Source organism: Sapajus apella, unplaced genomic scaffold (genome assembly GCF_009761245.1).
Source record: "Sapajus apella isolate SASKATOON/1434 unplaced genomic scaffold, GSC_monkey_1.0 scaffold70, whole genome shotgun sequence".
NCBI lineage: Eukaryota > Metazoa > Chordata > Mammalia > Primates > Cebidae > Sapajus > Sapajus apella.
In genome coordinates, this window is record NW_022437010.1 from 2,923,862 (window position 1) to 2,951,830 (window position 27,969).

The window sequence follows — 27,969 nt, forward strand, 5'->3', positions numbered from 1 at the left end:
GTTCCCTTCGTAAAATGTAAAGTTCAGCTGTAAATTTTTAACCTCAGTATGAAATTCACATATTATCTCACTTTATGTTCCCTCCTGAAATGGTTTAAGTTCCAAACATTCTATTTCTTTCTGGGATATGTAGCAGAAATATCTTAAATCCAATCCTCTGTCTCATCCTTTTGTGCTGTATTTTGGGACTTTATAATATCTTACCTGGGTTTTTTAGAATAGCTTCCTGTCTCATAACTCCCTGACCACGTCAGAGGGTATTGACTGACACTAGCTATTTTCTTAATTATTAAATCTGATCATGTCAACCACTTGCTTTAAAATTCCATTTGACTCCTATTCCTTCCAGATTTAGACCCAAATTTCTTATTTTAGCTCTCAAGTCCCTCCCAATCTATTCCTGGCCTAATATCCCACTGGTAATTCTATCTAAACTCCTATCTGCTTCCATTAAGCCACCAATACTCCTCTAAATTCATTCCAGTTATACATAAGTCTTCATCATTTTTAAGCACATCAAGACCTGCTATAAAAGATATGGAATCAGCCAGGCATGGTGGCTCATGCCTGTAATCCCAGCACTTTGGGAGGCAGAGGCAGGTGGTTCAAAAAGTCCGGAGATAGAGACCATACTGGCCAAGGTGGTGAAACCCCATTGCTACTAAAAATACAAAAATTAGTTGGGCGTAGTGGTGCATGCCTGTAGTCCCAGCTACTCAGGAGGCTGAGGCAGGAGAATTGCTTCAACTCAGGAGGTGGAGCTTGCATGAGCCAAGATGGCACCACTGCACTCCAGCCTGGTGACAGAGCAAGACTCTGTCTCCACAACAACAACAAGAAGATACGGAATCAACCTAGATGCCCATCAATGATAGGTTAGATAAAGCAAATGTGGTACATGTACACCATGGAAAACTACACAGGCATGAAAAAGAATGAAATCAAATCCTTTGCAGCAACATGAATGGAGATGGAGGCCATTATTCTAAACAAACTAACACAGGAACAGTAAGCCTAATACGCATGTTCTAACTTATAAGTCGTAGCTAAACATTGAGTCCACATGGACACAAAGAACAACAGATACCTGGGCCTACTTGAGGGGGGAGGAAGGACAACGAGGACCCAAAAACTACCTATAGGGTACTATGCTTATTACCTGGGTGACAAAATGATCTGTACACCAAACCCCCACAACACACAATGTAGCAATATAAAAAACCTGCACATGTATTCCTGAACCTAAAATAAAACTTAAACAGTTTTTAAATTAAAAAAATAAAAACCACATAAATAAAGACTTGCCATAATAAGAAGCATGCATGCTCCTTCTCCTGGGATGTTCTTTCTCACCTTCATTAACTGACGCTGCCTACTCAGCTTTTAAGACTCAGTTCCAATGTCATCTCTTCTGAGGAGCCTTTCATGAACGCCTCATATAGTTATCCTACCTTTGTGTTCAATCTCATTTTTTTTTGTAACTCTATAAATGCTGGTATCAGCCAGGTGCCTTTGTCTCAACGCCTGTAATCCCAGCACTTTGAGAGGCTGAGGCAGGGAAATCACCTGAGGTCAGGAGTTTGAGACCACCCTTACCAACATGGTGAAACCCCATCTCTACTAAAACTACAAAAATTAGCCAGGCATGGTGGCATGTACCTGTAATCTAGATACTCGGGAGGCTGAAGCAGGAGAATCACTTGAAACTGGGAGGCAGAGATCACAGTGAGCCGAGATCACGCCACTGCACTCCACCCTAGCAACAGAATGAGACTCCATCTCAAAAAAAAGAAAAAAAAAAGCTGGTATCATTGAAAATTTTATGCATGATAATCTGTCTCAAGGTCCTCAGGGACAGATATACATCATATTATATTAATGGACCTTGCACCAGCCCAATGTTTGACATAGCTCTTTAGCTCAGAAATTATTTGAATAATCAACAATATAATGATTTAATGTGAGAATAAGTTTCTGCCGTATTACTGATCAACCCCTAAATTGGATGTAAATAAATCAGAGTAGAAAAATTTAGACATTTCTAAATTAATATTGTTAAAATATTTAAATATATGAGAAAGGAAAAAGGAAAAGTTTAATTTATTTGAACCTTGTAGTCTCTAGACAGAGATAAAATATCACATTCTAAATTCCTAGAATTGTTTTCTTGTTAAAGAAAGAAAATGATATTTTAGAAAAAGCAGCTTGGAATTTCAGAATCATAAAAACATTTTGAAGTCAATATATTCAAAAGGTAAGAAAGAAACTATGATAGTAATTCATTTAAAAAAATGAAAAAAAAATAGGACTTTTCAAATTTTACAGGGATTTGTCCTTGCTGTTACTGGATACAATTCTGGAAATGGGTATTTATTATGGCCTTTTTTTCCAAAAGAAAGCAATTTCTTGTAAAAAGTAACATTGTGTCTGTTTGTGTCTACCTTTAGTTTGCTCTGAGATTTAGCCCCTAAATCAAGGCTCTGTGGCTGGCTTACATATTCTCCCAAAACATCACCTATCCTCAGTAACCTGTGCCTTATTCTAACTGGTAAGTCTCTGGGATTCTGAACTTTATGGTGCAAGAGTTTTACAATATATAAAAAAGTAAAAATGAGAGAAGTGTTTTTACAATATACTGGAGTGTGAAAAAAGTGATCTGTTGCATTTTAGAAAATGTGATTTTTCTGTCACATTTTAGAAAAAGACTTGAAATACTATGAAAGCTAAGTAGAATAAAATCTTACCAAAAAAGTCTTGGTTTCTGCTGTTTAAATTTAATCAAGGCTTGACCTCCTCTCCATTCTACCACAATTGCGCAAGATGCCTTAAGTCTGATTTCTCCATCCTTCTGCATATCCAGGACAGCTTCAAATCCCCAGAAAGGCAAATCTCTCTTGCCCCTCCTCAATCTCCACCTGCTTATCACTCTCACTTTCTTTCTCCCTTCCTTCCCTATACCCAACCCAAGAGAACCCCACAGCTAGCCCACATGGTGATTTCATGTAAGTCAAGCATAAGACAAAGGCAAGACACTTTATTGTCATGTGCTGGAATATTTTGGCAATAACTATATAAATATTGATGACAGTGAGATAAATGGCTTCTCCAAAACGGTTTAATCTACAAAACTACAAGCAAAAGCCACACATACACACACAAACACACACACACACACCACACTCACATCCCTACCAGGACCGCTGGCTTTACAAATATCAATGAATCTGGTGGAATTTTGAAAAAGGAAATTTTTTTTCTAGATTTCCCTTAAAAATATAGCATTCAACTTACTCCATAAAATCCAGGAACATGACTTAGACATTATATGTTTTCTATTATGTCTGGTAGCTGCTGAATGAAAGAAAAGTATACTGTCAGCTCTGGAAAGAGCATCCTTCCCTTTAGTTAGGAAGTCGGGCAAAGGAAAGAATTAGGCCAATAGGCAGCACCCCTGGTACCTCTTTAGAGATCCCTGGGAGAAAGAGATCTGGCCTGCCTGCTTCCAGTATAAAGCATTCATGGTTCAAGCCTTCTTAGAAACGTTAAGGCAGGCCGGGCGCGGTGGCTCACGCCTGTAATCCCAGCACTTTGGGAGGCCGAGGCGGGTGGATCACGAGGTCAAGAGATCGAGACCATCCTGGTCAACATGGTGAAACCCCGTCTCTACTAAAAATACAAAAAATTAGCTGGGCATGGTGGTGCGTGCCTGTAATCCCAGCTACTCAGGAGGCTGAGGCAGGAGAATTGCCTGAACCCAGGAGGCGGAGGTTGCAGTGAGCCGAGATCGCGCCATTGCACTCCAGCCTGGGTAACAAGGGCGAAACTCCGTCTCAAAAAAAAAAAGAAACGAAAAGAAACGTTAAGGCAAGCAGTATTTCTTAAGGTAAGTTCTGTGATCTGGAGAATTTACTGTGAATCCTAGAATAGATCTGGATGAAGACTGGTCACCATGCTTCCCTAAAAGTACACTAAGAATGAGAAGACATTAGGTGAATATATGAGAATATAGCCAAGCTCATGACAGAGAAGAGATTTCTAAGGTAAAGAATAATGGAAAATATTGTGAGGAAGGAAACTATAATTATTATTATATTATTAGTTAGCTAGCTGGATAGATAGACATATAAACTAAAGTGTGAATTTAGAAATTCATTTAATACTAATGAGATAATGATTACATATGGTTAATATAAAAAAATCATACAAATAGATACAAAAAGACTAAAACACCAAAAAATTGATATAACAGGTAACTCATTCATTTATTTTTTCATTCAAAACTACTAGAACATCTCCCATGTGGCAAGCACCATCCTGGGTGTTATAAAGACAGACATAAATAAAGAAAAGTCTATGACATAGATATTCATTCTTGACTTAGGAAGACAGAAAATTTAACAACAAAACAAATGTATAATATAATGGCCGAATGTCAGATAATGATGAATGCTATCAAGTACTTTAAATAAATTATAAGGGAAAACCTTTGTTTTTTTTTGAGAGTTTTATACATAGAAGGGCAATGTAATTCCATTTATTTTGTAAACTATTACTCTGGCTCATGTGTAAATGCATTCGATAAGGGCAGGAGTGAAAACAAGAAGACCTGTTAGATCATCACTACACTACAATAAGTAAAACCTGATGGCTGTGGAGCTATGGGAAATGGCTGGATTCTAAATGTTTTCAAGGTATCACTGCTAGGATTTGTTTCTTGATTCTATGTACTATGTGATACTAAAAAAAAAAAAAAAAAAAAAAAAAAAAAGATTCAAAAATTACTTCCAGGTTTGTATCCTGAATAACTGGTAAATCACAGTCCCGAATATGTTAAGGGGTGGCAATTTTGGGGGGAGAAATCAACATTTGATTTTGAACCTGTTAAGTTAATGATCCCTGACTGACATCCAAGTGAAGTTGTTGTATAGTTAATTACATATACAAATCCGGGGGTGAGGTGGAGTTTGTTAAAAGATTTGGGATTTGTCAGCAAATAGATGATATTGAAAGCCAGTGGACATCTAAGATGTCAGCATAGGTGGAGAGGAGGGTCAGAAAGAGAAGGAGCTAAGGGTTCTATCTTTTGGCTGAATGTTGGTGCCTTAAAAACTGTATATTGAATACAACAGTTTTGCTAATTTGGGTTACTAATAAACGCGTAGAATAGAACCCTCAGCCCCTCCATTTGGGTTTTACGTGAGCAAGAAACAAACATCCTAGCATGTTAAGCCATTTATACTTCGAGGTTCATCTGATTCTTTAATTGGTATTGTAACTAAAATAGAAATTGGTACCAAGAATGGACACTAACAACAACAAAAACCCGAAAACTGGTGTCACTGGCAGAAGATAACTAGGAAACTAATATCAGAGGCTGGAAACATGAAACCCCAAGTTAAGCAGAGGCAAAATGTTTAGTAACAATGATTCCCACGATGTCTTTGGAGGCAGGCCACTAAAACTTCCCTAGCCGGTGCTGTAGTAAAAGAGATTATAAAATAGAATTATGTGAGTATGCATTAATTGTTACTAGCTTTATTTGGGAAGATATTAGAAAAAGAAATGACCACAAGAAAGAATTATCCACAATACACATGAAAATGAAAGGGAATAAGAAAGCATCCAGAAATTTTAAGCCTCAAAAGTTGGGAATGCTTAACTCAAACGTTAATACATAATTTTTGAAATTGAATAATGAACAGTCTTAAGATATAATTATGTGACAACATTCAGATTGAGCCAGGTCTTCAACCCAAGCCTCATGGCCTTGGGGTAGATATCACTGAGTTGAGAAAGAAATGATGATGAGAAGAAAAAGAAATAATACTATTTTAAGAATTATGTCTAAGAAAGAACTATGCGTATGGTAACTGGCATATTGAACTGATTATAAGCAAAGAGGCAAAAGTCTATTAGTTGTTTTCTATTTTTAATTTTTTTAATTTTATGGATACATAATAGTTACATGTTTATAGGGTACATGTAATATTTTGATACAAGCATACAATGTATAATGATCAATGCATAATGGTAATTGGGGGGTATTCTCCACCAATTACTAAAAACATTTGTCATTTGTTTGTGCTGAAAGCATTCCAAATTTATTCTTCCAGTTATTTTGAAACGTGTCATAAATTATTTTTAACTAGAGTAGCCCTATTGTGCTACTAAACACTAGATCTCATAACTTCTGACTGTATTTTGTAACTTTATCCCCCGACCCCCACTACCTTTCCCAGCCTCTGGTAGCCACCATTCTATTCACTACCTCCATGAGGTTTCTTATAGCTCCTACATATAAGTGAGAACATGCAACATATGTCTTCCCGTCCCTGGAAGAGATGAAAGTCTTATGAATTTTAAAGACAATTATACTGCAAAAACAACCATGAGCTAGGGCTTAAAAGCTGTTGGCTGAGTCTTGAAGCAAATCTTAGACCACCCAACGCATACAGGCAGGAGGCAGCAAAACCTCTAGAGACCTTGATGGCCACTGTGGCCATGGCAGATAATAGACAAGCAAAACTTCCCAGATGGCAGAAGCAGAGGCCTGACATAACAATGGACGGGAAAATTTCTCCTTGAGAACAGAATCAAGTTCTGACCATGGCATTTCTCACATTGCCAAGATTTCATACTGGCTGTCCACAGGATTTCATCATTACCACGGACCAGTGACTACTGCATACATTCCAATTTTCTGTTTTCTGCCTGAGGTATTTATTCCAGGTATCCTGTCCTGGTGCCACCACACGTGTGGCTGGAGTAGAGGAGGCAGAAAATTTGCAACTAATCTACCAATCTAATAAATAATTGGTAACTTTGTATATTAACAGGTTAGAGTATGAAATATTTTGCAAACATATTGTGTGTATATGTATGTATGTGTATATATATATATATATATATATATATATATACACATACATACAGTTTTGCTTTTTAATGCTTCAAGTAATATCTGACGTCGGGAATTTTTAAAGACAAGATTCTATAGTATTTTCACATTATCCTTGTATAAGCCTTTTGTATATATAATCATATATATATAACTATATAAAAGTCTCCATTAAAGTGCTCTAGGCAACTTTGCTTGTCTACATCTATTTCATCTTTATCTACCAAAAGTACTTACCTAAGGAACTTCATGCTGCCACTATGTCTGAATTATATATTTTTTCAGGTCCCACAATATAGTACAAGAAAAAGGAGGTCTGTAGCTAGGGAGACAGCCCACTGTGTTAGTTTTACTTCCTTCCCCAATAGCATGTACCCGAAGACAAAGACTTGAGTTCACATAGTTTATTTGGAAATTGATCCCAAGAAACACTGGTTAGAAAGAGGGGAGTGAGGTAAAGATGGGAAGGAAGTCAGGAAAAGCTGCTTTGTCAAGCAAGTTGCCACTCAGGTGACTACAGCTTTGTGCCCCTAGGAAACTAAGATGGATGCTCAACATGGTGCTCCTCCGTGTTGGTTCACCTATGGGGACCCACAGACCTCATCTTCCAGGTTTGTAACTGAGGGCTGCTCCTTGATGGCACTCTTTCCCCAGTACTCCCAGACTGCTGCAGGCTCACTGGCCAAGACGCAGTCACAAGCAATTGGAAATCAAACTGGATTGTACAAAAATGGTAAGGACCCAGGTGATGTGGACAGCATGCACGCCATCCACTATGCAATTTGTCAGAAGAAGGACTCATAGGTAGAAGCTGCTGAACTTAAAATATCCAGAATTTCTGTCCTATCAGCATTCCTCAGGGTATTCAGGAAACATTCTCAGTTAATATTTCTGATTTATTCCCAGCAGTTTTTGCCTTTCAGTATTTATATGAAAGCATTTTCTCACTATTAAGATATTAGCAAACTAACAGCATGCTTTATGTCCAGAATAAAATCCAATATTCAGCTTCCAAAACAACTTATAACCAAACAACTTTTTTCTAAGCACAGATGAGGCTGCCATCTCCCTACAGTGCAACCAATTCTAAATTTGCACCTGTAGCATGTGACATTATCCCACTTGTGCATAAATTACATGCATTTCCAAAGGTGCTAGATATTCCTGTTTCTTTATAGTCCATTTACAAATAGTAATACCACTAGAGGAAAAAGAATACAGTTAAGCCGTATTCTGAGTAATATATAATTTAAGCATTCCAAAAATTGCCATAGATCAATTTAAGGGCAGCTAACGTTCCTGCAAATAATCGAGAACTGATTGCATTTGTTTAAGTCAATATTGCCTATTTTAGATAGTAAACTACTAGAGGGCAGGGATAATTTTGTTAAATTTGACTAAAGGCTTAATATCATACCACCCACTTAACAAAAGTATTTTTTTTTAATTTAAGTATTAATATTTTGATCCTAACAATGTTCAAAAATTCTTCTGTGGTTTCATTCCTGTCAACAGTATGGATTTGGTTTTTTTTAAGTTCTGGTATAAGCTGGACGTAGTGGCTCACTCCTGTAATCCTAGCATTTTGGGAGGCCTAGGCTGGCAGATCACTTGAGGTCAGGTATTCGAGACCAGCCTGGCCAACATGACGAAAACCTGTCTCTACTAAAAATATAAAGATTAGTCCGCATGGTAGCCAGCACCTGTAATCCTAGCTACTTGGGAGGCTGAGGCACGAGAATATCTTGAACCCAGAAGGCAGAGACTGCAGTGAGCTGAGATCATGCTACTGCACTCCAGCCTGGGTGACAGAGTAAGACTCTGTCTCAAAAAAAAAACACCGCATGTTCTCACTCATAGGCAGGTGTTGAACAATGAGAACACATGGACACAGGGAGGGGAGCACTACACACTGGGGTCAGTTGGGGGGAAATAGGGGAGGGATGGTGGGGGGTGGGGAGCTGGGGAGAGATAGCAAGGGGAGAAATGCCAGATGTAGGTGATGGGGAGGAAGGCAGCAAATCACACTGCCACGTGTGTACCTATGCAACAATTTTGCATGTTCTTCACATGTACCCCAAAACCTAAAATGCAATAAAATAAATGGGGAAAAAAAAAAAAACTTCTGGTGTAATCTACACACATAGCTCTATTGAATATCATCCAAGTTGCTCAGAAGTTGTTTGTAAACTAAATTCTGCCTGAATTATTCTGCCAATCCATATTCCAGCTTTAATTTAATTTAGGGGCCAGCATGCTTTTAACAGAAAAGTTACCCATGTTGGTTATGCATACTGCTCCGTTTTATCACATCTCCTTCTCATTCGGGTACCTGGTAGAATTCAACTTTCTGGCTCCCTGAAGCTTGCAAAGAGCCCTGAACTAGTTCTGGGTAAGTATAAATGACAAACTATTTAAGACCAAAACATTTCATTGCTGGCTTGAGACTATCCCGAATTCTATTTCCCTCTATCAAAACAATGGGTTATATTCTGAAGAAATGTCTGCTCCATCTCTGAAGTAAGTTCTAGAGTAAGGACACATGGAGTGGAAACACTCCCTGGTGATCCGTGCCAGACATTTAGCATGAGTGAAAAGTAGGCCTTTGGGACCGTAAGCCACCAAATTTGGGGAGTTGTTTGTTCCTCCAGATCATACTCTTCACCCTAGTCAGCTGCAGGAGGCCAGACTGTAAAGAGTCAGTCAATTAGCTCTCTTGCCCTCTGGCTCCAGACTGGGTTCTAATATTAGAGAGACATGGCAGAAGATCAGAGGGAGGGAGGTGAATGAGACAGGAGTATTTATATTCCCTTAGCTCGGAAATTCCCATTTCCCTCCATGAAGACCAGGGCTCTTGTTAAGGTAGCCCTGCTATAGGAGACTCTCTTTCAAGATAACTCACCCCTTCAAGCCTAGGGGCAGAAATAGACCCGGTGTTACTAGTCTTGGATACACTCTATCTCATAGTTCCCCTATTTCCTATCTACATTTTTATAAGTAGCCCCTTTATTGGATATTCTTTGAATTACTCTATTGGAATAGGCCATCTGTTTCCTGCTGTAATACTGACTGATATGTTTTTACAGCCTGTACTGTCTAGTTTACTCATTCTATCAATAAAACATGACATTGTACACATAGCATTCTTCCTGAACAACTGCAGTTTCCTTTACATTCAGCCTTGCCAAAATCAAGGAAGATGCTGAAGATCTAAATTCCACTATCCTCTCAACAGTACTATACAATAGAACTCTTTCCCCCAGACAATAATGCCTTTATGTCTGAGAAAGCAATAGCACTCTTAAATTACAAATTTGTTGCTCCTCTGTCCAACCCCAGCCTGTTTTAAAACTGCAGTACTGATTCTTTCTTACTTCAGGGAACTTTGAGAAAGCAAGGTCTTTGATATTACTCCTTCTTCCTCACATTACCTTCCTCCATCTTTCCTGAGGTTGAGTTTATTTTTATTCAGTGTGCTGAAAGGAAAAAACCTTCATATGAATAATATTCATAGAGAGCTGATTAGTGATTCCAGGTACTAGACCTTGATAGGCCTGACATATCTTCAGTATCTTAATAAAGCAATTCATTTAGCTAGTTAAGAAATGAACAGGTTACTTACCTACTTGGAACCCCGGAAGACTTGTTTCATCTCGCACTTAAGAGTTCAATGACCTCACCTGAAAAAAATCATAAAAGGATCACAGATACATATATTAAAATTTCAAAAAGAGAAACTAGTAAATTACAGATTATTGTCCATGAAATATGTTCAAAAGCATTGTTTAACAAGCCTATATTTAAAATTATTACAAATAAAAGTGATTTTGCCATTAAAGGTAATTTATGTTTTATGTACATTTGACCTACCAAATTATCTCCTAGAAGTCCAATCCAAGTTTGTTGGAGACAGATAAACATTCTGTCTCCCTAAAAATTACTGTTTTGTTTTCCTTGCCTGGATAGTGCATCATTATCCTTAATTTATAACATTTATGTAACATTTCACAATTTCCAATCCTTTTCATATACATTGGTAGTTCTTAACCTTCTGCAATTTGTGGAGTCTTTCAAAGGATCTGATGACAATAATGAACAGTCTCACCAGAATTTTGTGCATGGGTCTACAGGTATACTACTGTATTCAATATTGCAGTGTTCATTGATGTCCTAAAATCCATCAAGGTTTACTAACTCCAGTAACCCACAGGTTCATCCTCACATCTCTATGAGGTAGGTATTGTTATCACCATTTTTAATTAAGAAAATTAATCTGCATAGAGGTTCGATGACTTGTCAAAATCATGTAGGAGAATTTGGTGTTAAACTGAAGGCTTTTGACATGATAACCATGTTTTGCCCTCTGTCTCAAGACAGCCTCCTGGTTTTGTTGATGTGAATCAACACCTATATTACACTATTTTATTTCATGAAGGTACAGTCAAAATTTACTAGACGAGAGTCCCCAAACATACAAAATTTTCCAAATAAATAAGGCTAAAAATCTCATCTGATCTTCAAATCATGGATCTATTTTGCTTTTAGATTCAGTTAAATCTCTAATCTATAAAAGTCATTCACTCAGAAGCATTTCAAGTTAATCCTATGGTGTTAAAAGAAAATATCTATTCCCAAAACATAGAAAACTCACAGTTGAAATAGCTCTCACTTTTCTCTGTTTTCCTGTCAGTATCCATGTACACCCATCTTGGACTCTGGATCCATGGCCAGTCCCTGCCTGCCTGGTCTTCCTTCATTTACTTCAACTAAATTCTCAGATTTTCGAACCAAGGATACCCAAAGCCTCTATTTTACTATTAGGTTGAGTCATATGAAACTGTAATAGGCTAGAAAGAGTAGAATATCATCAGTTTAACATCGTTTAGTCTTATTTAGCTTTAGTGCCTTGACCTGTTGATGTTCAAGTATTACGGGGAAAAGAAGAAGAACATGACTCCAAAAAGACCTGGTTCTAATCCACTGTGCCATTTAGCAGGTTAATTACTTCAAGCAAAACACTTAAACTTTCTGAGTAACAATTCCGCATCTGAAAATGAGGACAATACGGGTCACAATTGTGTCGTAGGATTGTGAGAAAGTATTCTACAAGATAATTTCACCTGTGAAAGTATTTCAAAAATTTTTAAAGCACCATACACATTTAGGATGCTGTTATTATAGTCAGCAAAGATGCCTGCATCAGCAAAACCGGCATTAAATTTTTTAAAAGAACAGTAGGATCATATATGTCCACTAAATTACTCACTGCAAATGTCCAGCCATCAGTAGTACCCCTCACATATTGGTGTAGCTTTATTTATACATATTTATTTATATCACATTGGGATGACTTGTTTGGTCAGCTTTACAGAAGAGCTCATGACCTGATTCCTACATTGAACATAAGCCAGCAAATGAATCACTGAGAGACACAGTGAAATTGCATGAGGTAGTTATCTGCCCACTGAAATCATTATGATGAATTTACTATCTGGTGTTAAATTACCACTTCACCATAAAAAACACCAACCTATTGGTCTTAAAAAATAACTGAAATAAAGAGGGAAAAGTTATTTATAAATTGTATATATGGGATTTTTAAATACATTTTGCTAAAATTGTGCTTTTTCAGAATTTTTAAAATGCACTAGGGCTTATGTTTAACAACTTTTCTGCCTTCTAAAGGTTGAGTAAACAATATTGCAGTATGACTTTCAACATCAGGGCCAAGCCCTTCAGCAAATAAAGCCAAAATGAATTATATCATTGACTATCAAATGTGCAAGGCAAATATAAACCAATATAAACCGTGAGTAAAAATCAAGTGGAGGCAGCAAAGACCTTTTAGCAACTGTTTTCCAGGCTTGTAAAATTCAGCTGTGGAAATTGGTATAGAGTTAGTTTACAAAATAATGAATTTCCTAGTATGTTATAGATCATGAAGAAGAAATTAAACTAAAATGCAATTCCTCAGAAAGACCAGTTTTTTTTTAATGATTTGACACCTAACTTATGACCCTAAAACCAATAATAACTGCAGTCACTTCAGTAGCCTTTGTAAATATTTCATAGTCAGGTTCTCTTAGGATGCAAATCTGCAACAATTAAAAAGTTTATGAACAAAACAACCTAGGATATAAATTTCAGATTTTAAATGTGTGTGAAAATAATTTTTACTTTATATTTTTTTACAATTAATTTCTGTCTTGATCCCTTATTCTACTCAGTGGTCAAATTTAGGGTTAATCAGTCAGTGCAGTATTTCTTCGGACTATTACTAGCTTGACGATGCTCTCTACTCATTATCCAAGGGCTGTCACCTTAGTTTCAAGGATCTATTTGGTGACACCGAGGTGCCATCCTCAGTGAGGATGGGAGGATGTCATCTTCTCTTCCTGTGATCAGATGATAAGGCATTCACATTTTACCTGTTTCTGGTCATTGGTATCTAACCATATCGCCATGTGCCCATTCTTATTGGATCTTAGATCACTGCTCCATGGAAGTCAGACTGCTATGAGGTCCCTTCATGTCCATTAGCTCTCTCTGCTCTATTTATGTGCCTCTGTAAGGAGGAAGTGGAGGGAAAGAATAAAATGTAGAATGTAATATGTTGGTAGATAGAGTTTAGAAAGGACTTCTTCCCTATATAGAGCATAAACCTCATGTTTCTCTGTGCTTTTCTCATAGCGACCATCCCGAGCTTTATGCACTTGAGTATGGGCTTTGGACTCAGAGAGTCTGCATTCAATCTCAAAGTCCACCACTTGGAAAAGTTTCTACTTTTACCTTGGATACCTTATCTATAAAACAAGTATAACAGTATCTCCCTCATAGGGTTGTTGCAAAGATTAAATGAGATAATAAATGTAATAATTAGAACATTGTACAATGTATAACAGTCATTCAATAAATGATATCCACTATCATTATCTCGCCTCTCTCCAAGCGCTCCGTCAGCTTCTCCTACTTACAGTAATGCATCAATTTATATGACCCCAGTGAAAAGATACCAGGGTTAAAACTGAGTTTATAAATAAGTGTAGGACACAATTGTTTGTTAGGAGAAGACATTTTTACAAGATTCCATGTTTTGGTCTCAACCCTTGCATACATGAGTGTGTGGCATTCCTTATCACTGCAGAAAATGTCCCCAAATGCCTAAAATATATCATTCTAATGTAGGCATAGAGAGTTACTATTTGGATCCAGTCATTAATACCTATTTAGTGTTATAACCACCACCCACAGTTGGATATTTTAAGTAAGGAAGGAGATCAGTATGAATTCTGTCAGATTTCGTCTATTTCTTTTCCTGAAAGTATTCAATTTTAAATCCAAAGAACCAGTCCTTCCAAAATATTTACAGTGAAAAAGCACCAAAGATTAAATCCATCCAGAATCACCTCATGAGTAACTAGCCTGGTAAGTTAATTACCGGATTCTTTGTTACTCTTTCTTATTGTGAGTAAGAGTTCTTGATGCAATATTTTTGGTTAATTGAAGATTTTCTTTAAAACTATGCAAGACAGCCAGCAAATAGTGCATTTATGTATGTAATAGAAATGGTTGTAATATATCATTAAGACACTCCAGGGCATGTTTTATTGGTTCATTAATATAGTACATGCCTTAGGTGTATTCAACCACTCGGGCCCTATATTAATGGACCAATAAAATGTACCCGGGAGTGCCTTAATGCTACCCTAATATGGCTAAGTTTAAATTAATTTTTTCAGGCTTATCTTTTTAAAAATCATTTTTTCCCACTTGGGAAGATATATTCCTTTATAGGGGGAAAGAAGTTCATGGTGACAGAATAAGAAGAAGCAGGATAATAAAAATCTTTTTGTTTCATCAGTTTTCTAAAATGGTTCATCCTTTCAGATGGTTCCATTTCTAAACTCCTGCTTTCCACTCTCAGTGTCTTCTCATATCTTTCAGAGAAATCAATAATCTTGTGGCTAGGAGCAGGAAACTAAGAGCTATTTCTTTTTGGAACCGGAAGATCAAGATCCAGCAAATGTCATGTCTACCTATAAAAGCCCTGTTACCTTTCAGTCTTTCCCTGGGTCAGAACAAATACTCACCTTGCTTTTTCATCTACCTCCTAGCACCTTGTGTCATCCAGGAATGATGCTTTCCCTCAAAAGGAAAATGATTCTTTCATCCTCTTTCTGCTTATCATCCACATTACACTTCCTCACTCAGCTTTTTAGAAATTCTTGCATTCTACCTTGGGTTATTTAGGAATCCACTTGATAACAGAAATTTGAGGAAATCTAAGGAAGGTATAGAAGTGTTTAATCCAGCTCCAAACGGAATTAAAATCTTAGACTTACTATGGACTTTCTGGGTGGTACTGGTCTAAAAGTTTCCAGTTCCTCCTCAGCAAAAGGATAATAACGTCTGTTTTACAGGCAGAGCATGGATACCAAATGAGATAATGCATGCTAACATGAGGTATGAAGCCTGGCACATAGTGCCCATGGAGTGTTAGTGGTAGCTTTTGTTATTAACTTCTCAAATGCCACTGAAGAAATCAGGATGGATGACAACAGTTAAATAGTTTGGCCTTCACCAAGAAATGCTGACAATTTAGCCATCTAGAGTATACAAAGCAGATGCCCTTCTCACCCTCCTCCTTTTTTTTACTCTATTACTACTAAAGCACAAGACATTTAAGGGCTGCCCACGAAACAGAGTATAGATTAAGGCTTCCTAGTTTCTTTACCGATGGTTTAATTTTTCTTAAGACTGTAGTCATGTAGAGATGTTTATCATCATTGATGTCATGAATGTCACAAATAAGTCCTACAATGTGGAAAAATACCATTCTTGACTAGAACTACAGTCTCTGTCCTCAAAGAGGTTATCTTTTAGTTGAAACAACCAAATATATGAAGAAGTTTAAGTGACAATACAAGATAGATTGTAAGTGCCACAGGAGTTTGTTTATTCAACTTTAAAAATAATGGAAGAGAGTCCTGTGAAAAAGGTTAATCAAAAAAGGAGTCAACCAGGATGTAGGATCTACACAGCACTCTTAGTACAGTGGGGAAAGGGGTAAATTTTGAACCAGCCATGATGAATCCGGAAGAGAGATGTTGAAGTAATTCACATTGGTGAATGGAACCAAAAATAATGCATTTTCACCAGGGAGCATTTGATGAACAATATTTGGGTCAGAGGAATCTTGGAGAGCACTAGTGGGAGATCCATTTGGGGTACTCCACCTTTCAGGTCATAGAAAACTAATATAGGAATTTTGGTCATGGAGATGACATATATAAAAGCAGTATTTTTAAAATATGTTAATTGCTGTGATGTCTATCGTGAACTGGAGGGAGGTGAGATGGCATCAAAGAGATCAGTTGAAAGAGGATTATCATATTCCATATTTGAAGTCATTGGATCCTAAATAAGAAAAACATGAAAGAAAACAGAGGAAAAAAATTCAACAAAAGTTGATAAATATTTGATTGTAAATATGCAAGGGAGAGGAAAGAGGAAGCAAACGAAAAAACCAAAAAGCTGAAGAAATGGGAATATTATATAACTATTTGCTACATTGAATTTGCTTAGCATAGAAAAAAGCAATTTTTCAAAATCTCTTTCTATGAGCCTCTCACGTTCCTAGAATACAGTTAAAAAGTAAATAGCTCAACAAAGGTGGGTCAGTTGCATGTATTAATTTAATGTATGTAGAAAAGTACACTTTGTCTATTATCGTAGCACAAAGTATAACAACTCTGAAAAGCCTCATTTCTTTCATTTTGCCGAAATGATTTTCTTCATCAGAACCCTGACTTCTTTCCACATACTTAAATAATATTTATTCTTCAAGGCCCAACTTCTCTAAGAAACTTTCCCTGACTGTTCAAACACACATTGAGTACCATTCCTTCCTTGAACTCCTGGAGCCGTTGCTGAATAAGCCACTTAATTTAGCATTAAATTATGTATGTCAGCAGCACACAAGTCAGCATAATTACAAGAGAAAGAAGCAACAGTAGGGACTAGATCTCACATTTCACAAAATTTACCATGCCCACTCCCATTTCTATAGACATTTAGAGGAATTCTTTATACTCTTAGAAGAATGACTGCATCATTGCAACGTGTATATCTACTCTCAGGATAATTGCGCTACAAAATACTACATCTCCATTTAGTGATTCAAGTAAAATACGAATTCATTAGATCAAAGTTGCATCTCATTACACCCAAAGATTTAAATGTTTTAGAGATAGTAAGGATGCCTTTTATTAATTTTTTTGCCCAATTTGCATGAGAAAAATTACCATAAATATGTGAATATTTATTGTGAAATTTCAACAATTACGTGAACCCTTTAAGAAACTTTATACTTTAATTGTCCAAATATCAGCCCCAACTCAAGGATGGTATGGTATGGCCAAGGCTGTCCCAGCAGTGACTGCCAGGGTCATGCCTTCTAAGGAGCTATATAGCAGGATGAGATGGAGCACTTGGGTGAGAGGGGTCTGCCCACCAGAGGTTGTACAGGGTAAGAAAATCCAGAAAGTCAAGAGAAGCCAAAATCCATTAAGGAAAGCAATGAGTAAAAGCTGGATAAAATAGTATTTGGAATTAGAAGCCAAAGAGCCAGAGGCAGATCAAAGCTGGGGTATAGTGCCAAGAGTCAGAGTTGGGATTAGTGAGAAGAAACCCAGTGGTAGCCTATCAGTCCTAGTGTTGACAATTTAAGGCAATTGATTAAAAATAGCTTTGGAACATTTGAAACTAGACTTAATCATACTGAGTTAAAAACATTTTTCTCGCTTATCTTGACACCCTTTTGTTTTTGCTTTTATTTCTACTATCTTTTGTATGTTTAGACACAGTCCTGAAGATGATTGTTAATTCCAATAATTTGCCCAAAACTCAAATTTTAAGTTTTAGCATCTCTATATTTTCTCTTTACTGTGTACATTTATATTTTTTCACTCTCTATACAAATTTTTAAAGCTATACATTACTTATAAACCTTGAAACTGCAATAAATTTTCATGATCACTGCACAGTGATATCATAGGGAACCAATGTCATTCTTAATTAAAAACAAATAGGAAGACAGGAATTTTAGCTAAAATTCTCCCCTTGTACCCCATCATCTCTGTAATTTAGGCTCAAAAAGTGTATTTATTACAGATGGTCTTCTATACTGCTACAGAAATAATTGCAGCAGCCTTCCTGGAAGGCAATTTGGCTAAACATACTTGCAAATACCCTTATCTCTTTATCAGAGAGATCCTGTTTGTGCTATATAAATTTTTCCTAAGGAAGCAATCATGGATTTGTGAAAACATTTGTCTACAAGGAGATGTCCATCACATCATTGCTATTTATACCTTTTTTTAAAAATCCAAAGGTACAAAATAAGAGTGTGGCTAAGTAAACAATAAAAAATCTATGTAGTGGAACTAACTAACCACAAAAAAAAATTGTTGTGGAAAAACATTTAATAAATATAGAATGATATATTACTAAGTATAAGAAAAAATCATCTTCTCACAAAGTCTGATCCTCACATAGGATTTAACATCTGATCTTCTTAAAATATTGAAAAAGAACAAGCAATAGGAACCTAATTGATAAAAAAAATTAGCATTCTTTTTTTCTGATTGCTTTTAGAATACACTATGAGCTCCTTCCTATATTAAAAGTCCCATGTGATTATCTAGTTCCACTTTCCTTTTTGCTCACTAGTGTCCACTAATTTGGGCTCTGTTCCTAAAATGTACCAATAGTCTTGCAGCCTTGGAGCCTGGGCATTTGCAGTTCCTTCCATCCAGAATGTTATTCTCCCATTCACCATCTCTACCACCTTCCCCTGACTCTCCTCCTGACCTCACAATAAAACACATCCTCATAGGAGCCCAACCCTCTCCCCAGCTTACCGTAAATCCCCTCATTAGATATCCTCAAAGAACTATGGACTCAGTTTTCATAGCATTTAAGTCTATTTTATTCATAAAGTCATTTTGTGGCAATCTGTTTAGTATCTGTTATCTCTAATAGACCAAAAACTTCATAAAGGTATGAAATGTGTATTGCACCTATTAGGCCATCAATAAATTGAATAAATTGTTGCTGGATAATATTTACTTTCTTCTCTTCTAACTTTCTACAGCAAGCATGTATAACTCTTATGTTAAGAAAAAGCTTAGTTGCCAAAAAAGTCTAATTGAAATGTTCTAAAACTAAAGAACATCAGGATTGGTGAGGTCCTTGATTATTTATATCCACATTCCATTTTGCTTGCTAGGATAAACCAAATCATGACTTTAAAATCAGGATTTAATATCTCTGTTATGTATTTTAAACTTGAATTTGATTTTCTATTTTTTCACTGTAACCATTAGAAGCTCCTCAAAGTAAGAACATAAAATACCAAGCAGGAAGTCTCTCTCTCTCTCTCTTTCTCTCTCTTTCTCTCTCTCTCTCTCTCTCTCTGTGTGTGTGTGTGTGTGTGTGTGTGTGTGTGTGTGTGTGTGTGTGTGTGTAAGATGAAAAGAATTTTGCCTTAAGTAAAGAAGCTACTTCTCAGATAGTAAGTACTAAAATAGGAATTTCATGGGTCAAATAAAAAGAAGAGATAACTCTTAAACTGTGGAATGGTCCATTGGCATGTGCAAACTGATATTATCTTCTCCTACTTCTTTTTTTCAGCCTTGACCTATGTAACAAGGAATTTGGTTTTCAATATTCAGCCAATGTGAAATGACTGCCAGCCTTCTACATGATCCACAGTCTTAGTCTGTGATTCTTTTTTGATGAGAACAGATCCTTGTGTTTGTACTTGTCTTCATCTTTTTGTCTCAAGTTGCTTCTCTGATTTTAGGCACATAAAATGAATTTCAACACTTAACAACACAAGAAGTGTAATCAAAAGCTACAAAAACGTTCCAGCTAAGTTTCCCTTTTGAAGTAATAACCAAGTATTGCTACACAGGCGGGCCTACATGGTAGCTTAATAGTATGTTATAAAAACCCTTTTCAACACTAAACAGGAAAGTAAACCTGCCAAATTTACTTTAAAATATGAAATTAATTTCCTGCTGCAGTCTCACTGCCAAAATAATTTCATCCAATGTTGAAGGTTTGTAAGTTGAATCTTTTTCTAAAAATTGGAAATTAAATGCTGTGTTTCTAATTAAGCATCAAGTTATGATTTCTATTTGAGAAAGAGAACAAATATGGTTACTTCCTCTTCAGGGGATCTGAATTGTTCAATATGTGTATAAGGTTCTTGATAATATTTTAAGTTTATTATTAATCTGGCAGAAAACACTGTTTCATAACTGGGTGTAATTTTAATAAAATAAAATAAAACTGCATTATTATAAATGCCTCTTCTTGACTTTCTGCTAATCTATCCAAATTTGGTGTTTCTGGTGGAACCACTTGAGTTCACATAGATTTATTTCACCCTATAAAAGCACAATTCATTAAATAGACTAGTCTATTTAAACTAAGGCAATTTTATCACAGTCAATTCAATTATTTAACACTGCTTTTTAAACTCACTACTTAAAGCTTTCTTTTGACAAGCATTTCTTTAAATAAATGAGTTGTAATTTAAAGAATGAAAAAAGATCAAGTCCCCTTACAATATATGCAATTAGCCTATAGGGAGATGTTTTGCTGATACAAAACTAAGTTTGATTTGAAAGTTTAACTGAATCTCAAGTAACGGAAGCCACCAAGATTATTTTTCAGCAGAAATAAACATAAAGAAACTTCCTATGTGCAATTAACTTTACTTTCCTGTGTTGAAATTTTCATTTAATTTCCCGTGTTTAATTTTCATTCCCATGCTTCATTTTCATTTAAAAGGGTAATATTTTGGCCAAGTCGACATAATTAAACAATCAGTGATCATGTGAATAACTTATTTTAAAGATAATATAATCTGAAATATACAGAGCCAACTTTCTCATCCTACTAAATGATAATCTGGTTAGCGACTCTGTAAAGTAGTTATAAACGGTAGAATGAAAAGTTTAATAATTGCCTAGCCGAGTGCTAACAAAAGCAAAATTTGCCCTACAGATTAGATGAGCTGAATAAGGAATGTTGTCACAATTAAGAAAAAAGTCAGATGTGTTTAGAGCACAGTGTGTTCATCAAGCAGTGTTTTCATCAAGGCAATATCATTAATTTTCATTTGTGTTATCCCAGGAAAAAAAGGTGAAAAGATTCAAAGAAACATGCTACATTGCCTGTCATTGTATGAAAGGACTACTGTGATATACAGGCTGATTTTGATATGTGACTTATGAAATGAAGCTCATGACTTTTAATCAGATTTCAGGTAGCTTTGCTCCTAAATGGAAATACTCAAAATATATCATAGTGACTCAAAATATATTCTAGTGACTCAAATATTTCAGGTAAAGGGAATTCTTGGTACTTGGCCTTTCATATTCTTTTTATTTTACTATAAAGAAATAGCTGAAGATGATCTCATTTATCTGGTATAGCCACTCACCATATTTTAGTAAGCAACTCATTAGAGCAAATTAATTCTCTTAATATAGATTAGACAATCAGTAAGTTTTATCAGTAACAATTGAATAATTGTCCATAAGTAAACTCTTCATTATACTGTAATTACCTAGAAATTAAATATTGTATACCGAGATACCTCCAAAGAGGCCGTGTTAAGCTTAAAGATAGCTCTATATGCCCTTGGACCTACTTTGTCCTTCTATACCCAACAACTGAAATACATAAATTTTAATGAAGCAGGGCAATATTTTAGTGGGACGTAAGCTCCAAATTTAACCAATCACAAGTCATAAATCCTAAGAGCTAGTCAGGCACAGTGGTTCACGCCTGTAATCCTAGCACTTTGGGAGGCTCAGGTAGGGGGATTCCTTGAGCTCAGAAGTTCGAGACCAGCATGGGCAACAGAGTGAAACCCCGTCTCTACAAAAAAACTACAAAAATTACATGGGCATGGTGGCTCATACCTGTAATCCCAGCTACTCAGGAGACAGTGGCAGGAGGATGGCTTGAGCACAGGAGTTTGAGGCTGCAGTGAGCCAAGATCACACCACTGCATTCCAGTCTGGGAGACAGATTGAGACCGTGTCTCAAATAAAACAACAACAAAAAAATAAGAGCCAAAATGGAGATCATCCTGAAAGCCTCATTTGGATGTAAAATCACGTGTGTTAATTACCTAATTTAAGAGTACAAGGGTAAGCCAAGCTATATCTGGAGGAAAATGAAAGAAAAGTCTACATGAAAATTTCCAAAATGCAGTTGTAATTGTGTGTGTTTACTTAAGAGACCTATTTCATGCCACCGTTCGCCTTCCACAGCAGGTGTGTCCAGTATCCCGTCCCAGTCAGGTCTGTCTCCGCCCTAAACATTCAGTTTAGTACTTGTATGCATCACCAGACCACTGATAAACAGTGGCCAAGACTGAAGGCACCCCAGTGTGTGGAGAGATCCTTGTAGCTGACAAAGCTGATAATGGCAAAACCAACATTCGCAAAATAGTCCTCCATGACAAGAACCTAAATTATTCGTCCTGGCTTCTCAGAAAGTACAAGGATGCATCTCTTTAAGCTATCTCTAAATTCCACTTCTGTACCCTCATTCCATATTGCCAATGGTAATGTCTCCTTTTGTAATTTCCTTTGGTAGCATGTAGTAGATACACGTGATTGTTATTGCCATCTATTTAACATTGGACTTTCATCAATTCACACAGCACTGGGAGTCTTGGGATACACAAAAAAGATGAAAGTTGGGATTGAGACTAAAGGTATTTAGACAGATATTTTAAAGAAGACACATTCACCAGTGTTTGCCAGCACAGTGCTGTCTGGACATAGTCAATATGGGACAAGAGGACCGAAAAGTTCCTCAAGAACAATGCAGTTTAGCAATCACTATCAAATGCTGCATTTTATAGATGAGGAAACTGAGTTACAAGAGGTCTAAACTGCCCCATTCAGCCATTTATTAACAAATCTCCGACCAAAACTCCAGCTCTCCAGATTCCCAGTCTAGTGGTCTTTTCCCTCACTAGAAAACATGCACATATTTTACAGAATATAGATGTAGTTGTTTCTTCCAATTTTGTGAGTTATAAATTGTCGAATGTATTTGTAAACTATCTAATATCAAAACATAAAGAACCAATAACAACTGAAAAGTAAGGATTGCAAAGGCCTTTCCATCACCACATTGAGCAACAAATGGCTTTAAAAAAGGCTTTTTAGACATATTTCGTGTTTAAAATATTGCAGTAACAAATGTTACAATTACAAATTTAATGTTACATATGCAAAGATAAATTTATCAGTGAATTCTCAATAGTATGTCTTATTTTAAATGGTAGAATTGTTTTAAAATATCTTTAAATCCCTACTAGTTATCTAATATGGGGTATATGCCTTACATCATAGCAAAGGTAGTTTGAATAACCCTATTTGACTCAGAATGACCTCAGATTGATGTAGTAAAAGTAAATTATAAGTTACAGAAACAGGATTATAAGTACATGTTAGCCCTTTGATCTTTGTTCAGGTTTGTATTTCAAAAATTAAAGGAAAATTAAGAAGAAAGAATTCGTATGCATAGCAAAGAACTTCCAAAAAATTGCCCATTTAGAAATATTTACAAATAGCCTTACCATCTGATGTAAATGAGAATGATCATTTCCAAAAAGAGATATCTTTTTATTCATTCATTCAACAAATATTTTTTTTAAATGGAGTCTCACTCTGTGGCCCAGGCTGGAGTGCAGTGGCATGATCTCGGCTCACTGGAACCTCTGCTTCCAGGGTTCAAGCACCTTTCTGCCTCAGCCTCTGGAGTAGCTGAGATTACAGGCAGCCACCACCACGCCCGGCTAATTTTCTTGTATTTAGCAGAGACCAGGTTTTGCCACCTTGGCCAGGTTGGTCTTAAACTCCTGACCTTGTGATCCACCCGCCTCTGCCTCCCAAAGTGCTGGGATTACAGGCATGAGTCACCTCACCCAGCCTTGACAAACATTTAAGGAGCATCCATAATGGCAAGTCACTATAGCAGGCACTATATTCTTATATTAAGAATATACTTATATTAAAAACTGTCTCTCTCCTAATTTATATTCTTACTATATATATGAATATATAATATATAAGAATATATAATTACATATTGTATTTATATAATAGTAATTAAAATTAATATTACTATAACAGCAATTAAAATTATAACATATAATCATAAATTATATTAATATTAATCATATTAATCACTAATAATATTAATATTTGGTATCATATTAACTATTATAATATATCAATATTAATATAATATATAATGATAATATAATTATATATATTTTTGTTTTGTTTTGTTTTGTTTTAGGGATATTTATTGCTAGGTGTGTGCTGGCTACTGGGTTCCAGCCCTGAGCAAGACAGACACAAGTTTGCAATCTTGGGAGAAGCTGATGTTAAACAAATAATTGCCCAAACAATTAATTCCTGTTGATATGCAGTGAAGGAAAAAGAGTGTCATACAAGTGTACAACGCGGCCCCAACAAAGGCAGGATATTTCTGGTTCAGGGGATTTGGAGGCTGGTCAAGTTCTCAGGTGAGCCTGACCACAGTGAGCTGGATTTACAGAGGCTCCTGTTAGTCTTCTACTCTAAATACCCGTAAGTCCAGTCCAGTGTTTCAGCCCACATCCACACTCTAGATAAAGATGAGGTCGTTCCACTCTCATGCAATGGCAGCCTTTCTTTCTTTCTTCTTTCTTTCTTCCTTTCTTTCTTTCTTTTCTTCTTTCTCTCTCTTTCTTTCTTTCTCTCTCTCTTCTTTCTTCTTTTTCTTTCTCTTTTTTTTCCTTCCTTCCTTCTCTCTTTTCTTTCTCTTTCTTTTCTTTCTTTTCTCCTTCCTTCCTTCTCTCTCTTTCTTTATCTTTCCTCCCTCCTTCCCTCCCTCTTTCCTTCTTCCCTCATTTCCCACTCCCTCCCTCCCTCTCTTCCTTCCTCCCTCCCTTCCCTACTTCTTTCCTTCCCTCTTTCTCTCTCCCTGCCTTCCTTCCTTCCTTTTTTCCCTCCTTCCTTCTAATATATTCTTATATACATAGTAAGAATGTAAATAAGGACAGAGACAGTTCCTGCCTATGAGAAGCTTAGGTTCTAATCAGGGAGACAGACAGTAAATACTTGCACAGCTAATTATTTGTTAAAATTATATGTGCTACAGAGTGGCGTAGGGTGGGTTTGGGATGGAGAGATAAGAATGGGATTCACTTTGATATCAGGCCTGGTCCAGGAGATCAAGGAAGTCTCCTTGGAGAGGTTCCATTTGAGATGGGTCCAAAAGTTGATAGGAACTCAGCAGTAAGGGGAAAGGGGGAGCATTCAAGCCAGAATTGTTGTGTTCTTTACAGAAAAGCTGGCTGGAGAGTAGAGAGCTACCAAGTTTTACTCCACACAGACTGATAGAGTAGATAGGGAAGAACCAGATTCAAAGGGTAGGTTTCAGGATTACAGCCCTGAAAATGAATTACACATGAGCAGAAAGCCAACTAAATGAGCTTGTAGGATATGCAACAAAACTGAGATTGGAGGGTGCAGAAGTGAGAGTGGTGCGGAGGGGAGGGAGCTGCCTACAGCCCTTCAGGAAAACCATGTTTTCTGTTGGCTTGCCAAGAGTCTGGCCTCAGGCTGTCTTTGACTTCTGCGTCTTTGTAGCCTGAATTTATGTCTTCCTGTCTCATCTTTCTATGGGTGCTTCCTGCCTACTCCCAGAGGTTAGCCTACCAAGTCTGCAGGAATGCATACCACCTAGCTCTGTCCATATAAATATAGTAGAGAGGGTGAAAATGCACAGTGCTTAAATCTTCACTTGTCCAGTGGATGTTTAACTCGGTCACTATTTCCATCCTCACACAATGAAGACAGGTGAGCCTTTGGACTCTGCTACTTCAAGAGACAGTATTTAATTAAACACCAAGCTATCTCTCATATCTTTTTCTCAATATTCTTTATGAAAATATCCTCAAGTTCTTGGATGTTATTAAGAGTAAGGGGGAGGATGAAAGCTGTTTTGGTCAACTAAATGATAGACTCTCATTACCTTCCAAAGAACTATGATTTTTCTCCTTTTTTATGAAATATGGACAGAGATATGTCTCTCAAACCACTTATGTCTTCAAGATTTAGGCAAGCTTTGTAAAGCTTTGAATACAAAAATCTGGGAAATTATATCCCAGTTTCTAATCTAGTCTGTGGTTTAAATTTTTTTCTATATAAGGCTATTTAAAAATAAGTTATCTATTTACCTTTAATGGATTTAACAGATATTGCATTTTTGAAATTAAAGGAAGCTCATAATTAAACATTCATCCCAATAATAGACACCTATCTTGAAGCAAAGGCTACTCTTTATAGAATTTTTCAGTTTTTAGTTTTCTGCGATTTCTTGAGAAGTCTGCCAAGGAAACAAGTAGCATACTTTTTTATGTCTGCTTCAATTTGAGTCCATATATCATAGTTCTAGGGAAAATTGCACCCAGAATATTTTATTACCTGGTTGGTGAATTAAATAGATACAAATTTCCAGCAGATGCTATGCACAGGTATAGTTGCTGATTAACATTTCACAAAGTTCTAAACTAGTTATGGATGGTATTTGGGGATTCTGAAGAGGAGAAGAGATGATGTGTTTGTTTATTTGCTTGTTCTAACTTGAGGAGTTTTAAAGGGTAGAAACATGATGAAAAAAGCAAGTGTTGAGAGTGTGACACAAAGGCAATACTATTGCTCCCTGAGATACGGAAGTTTCTCTAAAGAAATTATTACACAAGGTACTTGCTTAAATTTTGCAAATTACTGATAAAATGCAACTATAGGCAGTCTTAAATAGTTGCCCTTTCAAAAGTTTGTTCATATATTATTCAGAATCCAAAAAAGCATAGTTCCAGTAAGAAACCGTACAGTATTTGCAATTAGTAAGTGCTATGCCAGGTAAGTTTGGCTCAAATACAAGTAAACCCTGTATTTCTCATATATGAGCATTTTTGTGCAGGATACATAAGATCATAGAAAACAGTAAGATTTTGGGTACATGGCCTAATTGTCATTCCTTTCCATGAAATACAGAGGCTTAATGTATGTTTGTTTCAATTCCCCATTCTTTGTTATAGACTAATTTGAATTCAGAGTGCTAAGGCATATACAGGAAGCTGGGAATATTAATAAAGAAAAAAGTGGGACAAATTGAGTGATGCCCTCAGTATCCCAATGTTCAGTACTCTTGTGTTTGCTCTTCAAATCTTCCCGTGACAGCAATCCATCCAGGCCTGCTCTGAGCTCCAATTTTTATCAACTTCTCATCTTAATCAATCCAGCATGGCTGATGTCTGCTGGGTATTTAAAACAAAATCACCATAAGATGTGAATGTAGCTTTAAGAAAGTTTAAAATACTAAAGTGTACTCTAATTTTTAAGAAAGATTCCTTCATAGCATTTTTTTCTAATTCATTGAAATTTCTAAATTGTGCAAATTTAAAGAAAATGTTAAAGAAACATAGGGCCGTAAGGGAAAGATATTTGACATTGAGAATCTATCAACCACAAAGAGACTGTCAAGAAATCTACTCTGTCAGTTTCCCTGAGCTAGGCAAGATTTTGACAACCCTTTTGCTGTCCCCACATTTAAACCAACTTCATTATCCACAACAGTTTATGTGTCCATGTATGTATGTGTGATATTGTGATTTATAATAATATTTATATAATTGGTCTTCATCCAGTTTCCTGTCACACAGCTTCTAAATTGCTTGGAATCTCAGGAGGGGTAGGAGTGTTTTTTGTATATTAATGGGATGACTAGGTGCTGAGTCCCTAGACAATCTCAGAATGAGGGCTAGCCACCAAAAGATCAAGGGTTGGTTAGAGAGCTGGAATATATAGTCCCATCCCCCAAATTCTGGAGAGGTGTGGAGGACTGAAGGTTAAGTTGATTGATACCAAGGTCAATGACTTAATCAACCAGGCCTACCTACTTAATCTTACCTAAAAATC

The 27,969-nt window shown here is 36.4% G+C and overlaps 1 long non-coding RNA gene across 1 annotated transcript in view; it reads right to left on the minus strand.

Moving 5' to 3' along the window:
• LOC116531293 overlaps positions 1-27,969 on the minus strand; it is a 187,393-nt gene that overhangs the window by 141,230 nt on the left and 18,194 nt on the right. Inside the window, exon 2 of the long non-coding RNA XR_004260354.1 lies at positions 10,521-10,578. This is a non-coding gene — a long non-coding RNA (uncharacterized LOC116531293). The remainder of the gene's footprint in view (positions 1-10,520; positions 10,579-27,969) is intronic.